We start from the raw sequence: 7,871 nt of genomic DNA on the forward strand, positions 1-7,871 counted from the left end.
GAGAGAGAGAGAGGGGGGGGAGCAAAATAACTTAAAAAACAAAAGCCAAGGAATTTGAGAATTGAGAGAGAAGTGGGGATGTTGTTTGCTAAATATTTTTGTAATTCTTTGTCAAACTTCCCAGGTTTTGAACTTGTTGATTTAACATTTTTCATGTATTAGAGAGTGTTGGTGCCTGCAATGTATTGATATTATTATTATTATTATTATTATTATTGTTGTTGTTGTTGTTGTTGTTAAGGCAGTGAAACGGCAGAATCGTTAGCAGCATTTCATCTGTCTTTATATGTTCTGAGTTCAAATTCCACCAAGGTCAACTTCGCTTTTCATCAAGAAACAATCCTTAAGCATGGCTGTGTGGTAAGAAACATGCTTCCCAACTGCATGGTCCATGGTTCACTACCACAGCATGGCACCTTGGACGAGTGTCTTCTACTATAGCCTTGGATTGACAAAAGCCTTGTGAGTAGATTTAGTAGATGGAAACTGAAAGAAGCCCATCATATATGTGTGTGTGTGTGTGTGTGTGTGTGTGTGTGTGTGCGTGTGTGTGTGTGATTGTATGTATGCTGCTTTCAATTTCCTTCGAACAAAGTCTGCAGAGTCAAAAGAAATCAATATTATTAGAATTTTTTGAGCAAATATTTACCTCTGATGCATATTCAGAGATGCGTCTGAGTTGTTTTTTCATCTTCCATTCACAATGTTGTTGTTCTTTGTGGCTGAAAAATAAATTATATCAAGATAAGAGTGGTAGATTAACAAGAAAATTAATAAATTTTTGTCACAGTTATATCATTGAAAGCACTTTTGTAAAAAAATAACGGTTATCTTAATCAAATTCTTTACATTAATTTCCTGTATGGGTAATGTTCTATCTCTCTCTCTCTCTGTGCATATAATTCTGTAATTTTAGGAACATACCAAACATTATGGAGAAAAGAATGAATGCAATCTTAATTATAATTGTATTATTGAAGATAATTTTTAAAAACAAAAAAGGTGCTTGTTAAAAGTGAATGCAAGATTCATAAACCATTAGATTTTCAATATAGTGTTACATTCAGCTTGACAGAAGGGTTACTAAACTGCTTTGGAACTTCTAACATATAAACAATATTCCAATGTGGAATCTTAAATTTTGTGGGAAGGAAAGATAACAGAATGGCAAATTGTAATCAAAGCTATCTTAGTGTTTTGCTTAGCACAGAAAAGGATTTATTGAAGAATTTTCCCCAGCCAAGGACCTACCTGAAATCTAAAAGCGAGATGTTTTCCCCTTGTACTCCTGAATGGAAATGTACCTTAGCCAACTGGTCAGTTCTACTCCCAACAGTAAGGTCTGCCTCTTACCCTATTAGTAGCCCTCCCACCATGAATAATGAGTATATTTTCCATATACCCAACACTTATACACATCCTTACATATACCTCCTCCCACTACTCTCCCCATCTCTATCTTTCTCTATTGTCTTACTCACTGTTTCCATTTCATCCTTGCTCCATATTCATCCCACAATCAACATATAAAAAAAGCTGATGTGCAAAACAATGGTGAAAAAGAGATCAATCTAAAGGACATAACTCCGAAGGGCTTAAGAGCCAGCTTCATTTTTTCCTTTTATTGTGTCTCTTTTTTTCATCAATGAGTTTTATTCAATTATTTTTTAATGGTAACTAAGAATTGCCACTGGATGTGGTGGTTTCAGGCCTCTAGTAACAAAGAGACCAAGATATACTTTTCCATTTAACTATGTCAAATGTTTGTTAATGTATACCTTCCAACACTTGAAAGATTCTTTAACATGAAACCATTCAATAACATGAATCAGCTGTTAAAAAATTAAAATTGAAATATTGTGTAAATAGTTTACTCACTGTATTACCTAATATATGTGCATTTATGTATGTATGTATGTATGTATGTATGTATGTATGTATGTATGTATGTGTGTGTGTATGTATGTGTGTATGTATGTGTGTGTATGCAACCATGAATGCATGTATGTATGTGTGCATATGTACAGACATATGTACAAGCATGTGAGATTAAGAAGTGTGTTTAGTCCTACAGCATGACACCTTGGGGGAGGGGGCCAGATCAACCCCAGTACGCAAGTGGTACTTAATTTATCGACCGCGAAAGGTTGAAGGCAAAGTCGACCTCGGCAGAATTTCTTTGAATGATATTGTATGGTTGATGTGAGAGGCCAGATCTAGCTAGTTTGAACATAAAACAAGTAGAATATTTGGGCTTGATATGGCCTGTTTAAATACCAAGAGGTTAGTACATTTGGTGAAGAGCTGGTAGAATCGTTAGCACGCCGGACGAAATGCTTAGCGACAATTCTTCCAGCTTTGTGTTCTGAGTTCAAATTCTGCCGAGGTTGGATGTTACCTTTCATCCTTCCAAGTTAGATAAAACAACTATCAATCAAATATTGAGATCGATATAATCGGTTAACTCTCTCCCCGAAAATTTCAGGTTCTTCGTGCCTATAGCAGAATAGACTGGAGTAAAACATGAAAGAACCAAGTTCAAATTATTCACCTCCACACCTTTGAGGCAGTAGATCCGATTCGTTATTCGGGGGTCGATAGATTAAGTACCACTTGCGTACTGGGGCCGATCTAGCCCCTCCCCAAAAATTTCAGGCCTTGTGCCAAGAGTAGAAAGGAATATCATTTTAAGAATTAACAGTTACGTTGTCGAAATCTCATAGCTACAAGATAATGAATGATTAATTCAAAACATGAATAACACCTCCCGTTGGTGCATATTTGTGACAGTGAATACAGCGTAGGTGGGTTTTGACTGTCTTCATTTTTAAACGTAATATACCTTCGACTTCGGCAAACAGACCTACAATAAAATGGCCGTCCATTGAGGTTCGCACGCGACACACTACGCTACTGATTCGTAATGAGTTAATGCATAGTGATTCAGTGTATTGTGTGAAATAAAATGTGTGTGTGTGTGTATACACACACACACACACACACACACACGTGTACACTTAATTCAGTGTTGTTAAAATTATAGCGGTACACTGAATACGTCATTCGTTCAAGAATATATAAAGTTGCGTCGCATTGTATTTAAAAACGGAATTAGTTGTGCAAATAGAATTCTAATTACGTTTTAAAATAAATAATGAGGTACAAAACAAAAGTCATGTTTCCATCGCCTTTGTTGCTGTTTTGAGATATGTTTGAATATTCATCACATTCAACTGTGATTTAGATTAGATGAAACTTGTCAGAACTTGATTGGAATTGACCTAAACATAGCTAAATATATAATTGAATAAAACCTTTGAAATGTTATTAAAACAATGTTACGTTTTTAGAATATGATTTCAGGTACGTATTGTTTTTGGTTGCATTTGTTTCAGAATTGCGATCGTCTGCTATATTATCACGTGCTTTCATACAAGTAAAGTTTTCATAGATGACCTTGAGGTACATAAATATTTAATTAAATGAATAATCTTTAAAACATCTGAAACGTTATAAAACAATGCTGCAACATTTTTAGAACAATGACTTCTACACACATTATTTTTGGTTGCATTTGTTTCAGAATTGCGATCGTCTGTTGCTTGTTCACATGTTTTCATACGAGTAAAGTGTTCATAGATGACCTTGACATGTCTAAATATTTAATTAAATAAATAGTTTTTCAACCATTTAAAACGTAATAAAACAATGCTGCAACATTTTTAGAACAATGACTTCTACACACATTATTTTTGGTAGCATTGACTCAGAATTGCGATCGTCTGTTGCTTGTTCACGTTTTCATACGAGTAAAGTGTTCATAGATGACCTCGACATGTCTAAATATTTAATTAAATAAATAATCTTTCAAACATTCAGAACGTTATAAATCAATGCTGCAACATTTTTAGAATAAGGCTTCCACACACATCGTTTTTCGTTGGATCATTTCGAAATTTTGCTATCGTCTGTTACATTATCACGTGTTCACATACGAAAAAGGTTTTCATAAATGAACTTGATATACCTAAATATTCAATTAAATAAATAATCTTTCAAACATTTAAAACGTTATGAAACAATGCTGCAACATTTTTAGAACATGACTTCGACACGTCTTACTTTTCGTTAGATTATTTCGAAATTGCTATCGTCTGTCACATTCTCACGTGTTCACATGCAAATAAGGGCCGCATATGCGAATATAACAGATTACTGCATATGCACTAGCTTCTATTCCATGCTTCAATCTTATTCGGACGGAGACTCCTCGACAATAATCATATGCGTGAACATTGCCAATGAAATTCAACTTTCAACGAATAACTTTGACTTATCAGACAGGATTTTCTCCGACATACAAAATAATTCAAATTTCAGATTTTTATTTACTAATTTTGAATCTAGCTCAGACCACCAAAATTTTCTCCGAAATTTGGTTTTATTTTAACTCTTTAGCATTCAGATTATTCTGTCGGATGTAATGCTTATTTATTCGTGTTGTTTTGAGTTAATCATACATTATCACATAACTTCGAAATTTCGATGATATGATTGTATATTTTTAGAATGACCTTGTAGGGTATATTTGAGAGGCCAGATCTGGCCGGTTTGAGCCGTAAAACAGATAGAATATTTGAGCCGGTTTAAATGCTAATAGAATAGGTTTATGATTTTCGTTGCGTGATGACGTTTTCCATAATGATCTGAACACAGCATTTCCACCATAAATTTAATCACATCGTACTAAAATTTTCTGTGGTTCCATTCTTTACTTTATTCCATTAAACTATCATTTAACTATTTTGAACTGCTTTTCCTACTTGTTGTCATTATTGTTCATTTTACTGTTGCTGTCTCTGTTATCGGGACTGCTTCTCTCTCTTGTGATTATACATGGCTAACTACTACACAATTTATTGCCTCAACCAGCAACTTAGAGGCCAACTATATGCAACCCAGTTAATTCTACCGGTACAGAAACTCCTCACACAATTGTCCTAAATGCACAGTAATCTTCTAAAATCAGTCTCTCTGAGTTGATTCAGCTTTATACACAAAACACACATACACACTAGAATAGATGTAACATTGCCATATGAGACTCAAATACAGTTCTGGGTTTCAAAAATCTTATAAAATCTAAAGAAATGGAAGTATTCATACACATAAAATTCCTGGCTAACACATTAAACCCTACATACTGCTGCTACTTATTTTGATAAAGCAGTGGTGTGTAGTTAAGTGGTTAGGGGTGTTGGACTCGTGGTCGTAAGATTGTGATTTCGATTCCTGGATCGAACGATGCGTTGGGTTCTTGAATGAACCACTTCATTTCACATCGCTCCAGTCCATTCAGCTGGCAAAAATGAGTAATCCGGCGTCCCCTTCAGGAGCGGTGGTTATATATATGCCACAGAAAAAAAAACGGGAAATGGACCCTATGAGTCAATATTACTCGGGAATGATCTTTATTCTTTATTTTAATCAGCCCCTCCCGTCACAACGAAAAGCAAGCATATCTTTGGTGGATCTAGAACTCAATACCGAGAAGCAACACACCCGATGTCATTCTAAATATCTACTTCCACTTTCTAATCTCAAATAGAAATAAATGCACTGCCTTCTATGAGATTTGAATACTAGACTTAAAGGACTGATACAAGTCGACCTGAAGAATAGCATTTTAGGGTTCTTAAATTGCTTAAAATGCCCAAGGACTTAAATTATTCATGTAATTAATCCAGGTGGTTTTCGCGGATAATAGTTTAGCTTCGGGTCATTTTGGATAGTATAGACATTTTAAAGTTTAATCTATGTCTTTATTTTAATTAGTCAGATGTTACACCCTTAATTAACCGAAGCACACTCTCACGCAACAAGGTTTCTCCACCACAAGTTATGTCTGTATACAGGGTCAGCCAAAAAGACAGCTGAAAAATTTTACGTTTTTTAAAATTATGATGAAGATTGTGTTGTGGTTTAGAAGTTGGTAACGAGGTTTCAGATTTGTGGGAAAGTAGGAAACGAGGATGAGTCATTTTCATGCTTTTCAGGTGTGAATTTTCAGTGAATGGCTCTAGTTGGGAATCGAAACCAGTTCGTAAACCCAACTTGAGAGAAGCAAAATTAGAAAGTGACGAACAGTCAGTCATATAACTGGCCTGAGAGCACGGAGGAGGGGAGGAAGGTAATCTACCGTTGTAATGGCTAGGTATTTTATTTTTCGATCCGAATCGACCTTAAAAAAAATTAAGTACCATATTGACCTTGGCGGTATTTGAATCAAAATGAATGAATACCTTAAGGCATTCTATCCGAAGCTCTAATGACTGTTAATTAATTCGACATTAGTTTCAGCTGAAGGAAAAACTGTACCTATGGTCTTTGCAGGCCCATCGAAATCCTGAGATCGACACAGTAAACGTTCTTCTTCAGCAATTATTCGATTTTTGAAGGAAAAGTGTTTTCAAGGGACCGAACTTCTGGGAAGAAAGGAAGGGTTGGTGTACGGTTTAGTACAGAGCCTAGAAGATAGACGTAACATGAATGATGAAAGATTTCGTGCAGGCGAAGCTGGAGGTGATACGAGACAATCCAGTTACGATGAGCAGAGACAGCAGTATTGTCAGTAAAAAAGGCCGAGACAAGAGACAGTACGTCTGAAAGCCAGATACATTCGATCTCATGTCGACAATGTACAATTACCAGAAGAGATCCTCAATGATATCGAGGTTTATCATTTGAACGATTTTGAATGTTCTAATTGCACACAGCTCGATTTTAGGTGTGGAGCTGGAGTATGATAACGTCGTGTTGAAAAAGATAAAAATGGTTCGACTCCAGTGGAGGATGTTATCGAGGTCTATGCTCATGATGTTATTGCACATTTGGCTTGAGATGTCTAAGTTGTATAAGAGAGGGAGATGCCTAGAAGCGGAATTTTTGAGTGGAATAAACAGTGGTATTAACTGCACAGGAATGACTGTTGCTGCAGATGAGAGCAAATAGTTTAGTTGTATAGAAGAGAGCAGGAGCAAAACAGAACCTTGTGGGACATCCGAGTAAAGTGAATATGTTTCAGAGAGAGAGAGAGAGAGAGAGAGTGGGGAGGGATTCATCAGCTGATGCTGTGATGGTACAATTTGCCCGGAACCCCTGTTGCATGAGACAAGAGACTTTTGAGCCAGTAGGTGGGCAATTTTGCCAGACAATTAAAAAAATATCTTTAATGTCAAAGGCAACACTATTGCTTTCAGCAAATTTCTCGAAGGCAAGGACCCATTGGTGAGAAACACAGACCATTAGTTCCTTAGTAGGTTTGCCTTTATGATATCCATACTGGTTGTTATTAAGGAGGGTTTGAGATCCCATACTGTGTGTGTGTAAAATCGAAGGCTACCTTCCACTTTTTCTATCCAAAATAAGGGTTTTAACCCCAAAGGATCTGTAGTTTGCTTGCTGGTAAGAGGTGACGCTTGCAATTTCGGTTGGATCGGGACTTATGGACGTTAAAGAATAAGAACGAGAATTTTCCAGCTAGTTTAATTTCACTTTGTGCTATCGAGGTACGTGTAGGAGGGATTAGGGGGATATCAGCGCGCAGCTAGGTCAAGGTAACCCCCCTGGCGGGAGACTGGTTCGGATGCGTGTCTATACTGAATATCATTTAATTTATCTATCTGTGTGTCTGTCTGTCTGTCTATCTATCCGCCTGTCCGTCTATCTGTCTGTTTGTTTGTTTGTCTGTCTGTCTATCAGTGTATCAGTATTTCTTTCAATCTATTTATGTCAGTCTGTCCGTCTATATGTATGTGTGTGTGTGTGTGTATATATATATATATATATATATATATATATATATATATATA

General features: G+C 36.1%; 1 non-coding gene across 1 annotated transcript in view; it reads right to left on the minus strand.

Annotated features, from left to right (window-relative positions):
• LOC106882400 (uncharacterized) overlaps positions 1 to 7,871 on the minus strand; it is a 29,608-nt gene that overhangs the window by 9,141 nt on the left and 12,596 nt on the right. The window contains exon 3 of the transcript XR_008266692.1: positions 650 to 722. This is a non-coding gene — a transcript (uncharacterized LOC106882400). The remainder of the gene's footprint in view (positions 1 to 649; positions 723 to 7,871) is intronic.

Source organism: Octopus bimaculoides, chromosome 24 (genome assembly GCF_001194135.2).
Source record: "Octopus bimaculoides isolate UCB-OBI-ISO-001 chromosome 24, ASM119413v2, whole genome shotgun sequence".
Lineage (NCBI taxonomy): Eukaryota > Metazoa > Mollusca > Cephalopoda > Octopoda > Octopodidae > Octopus > Octopus bimaculoides.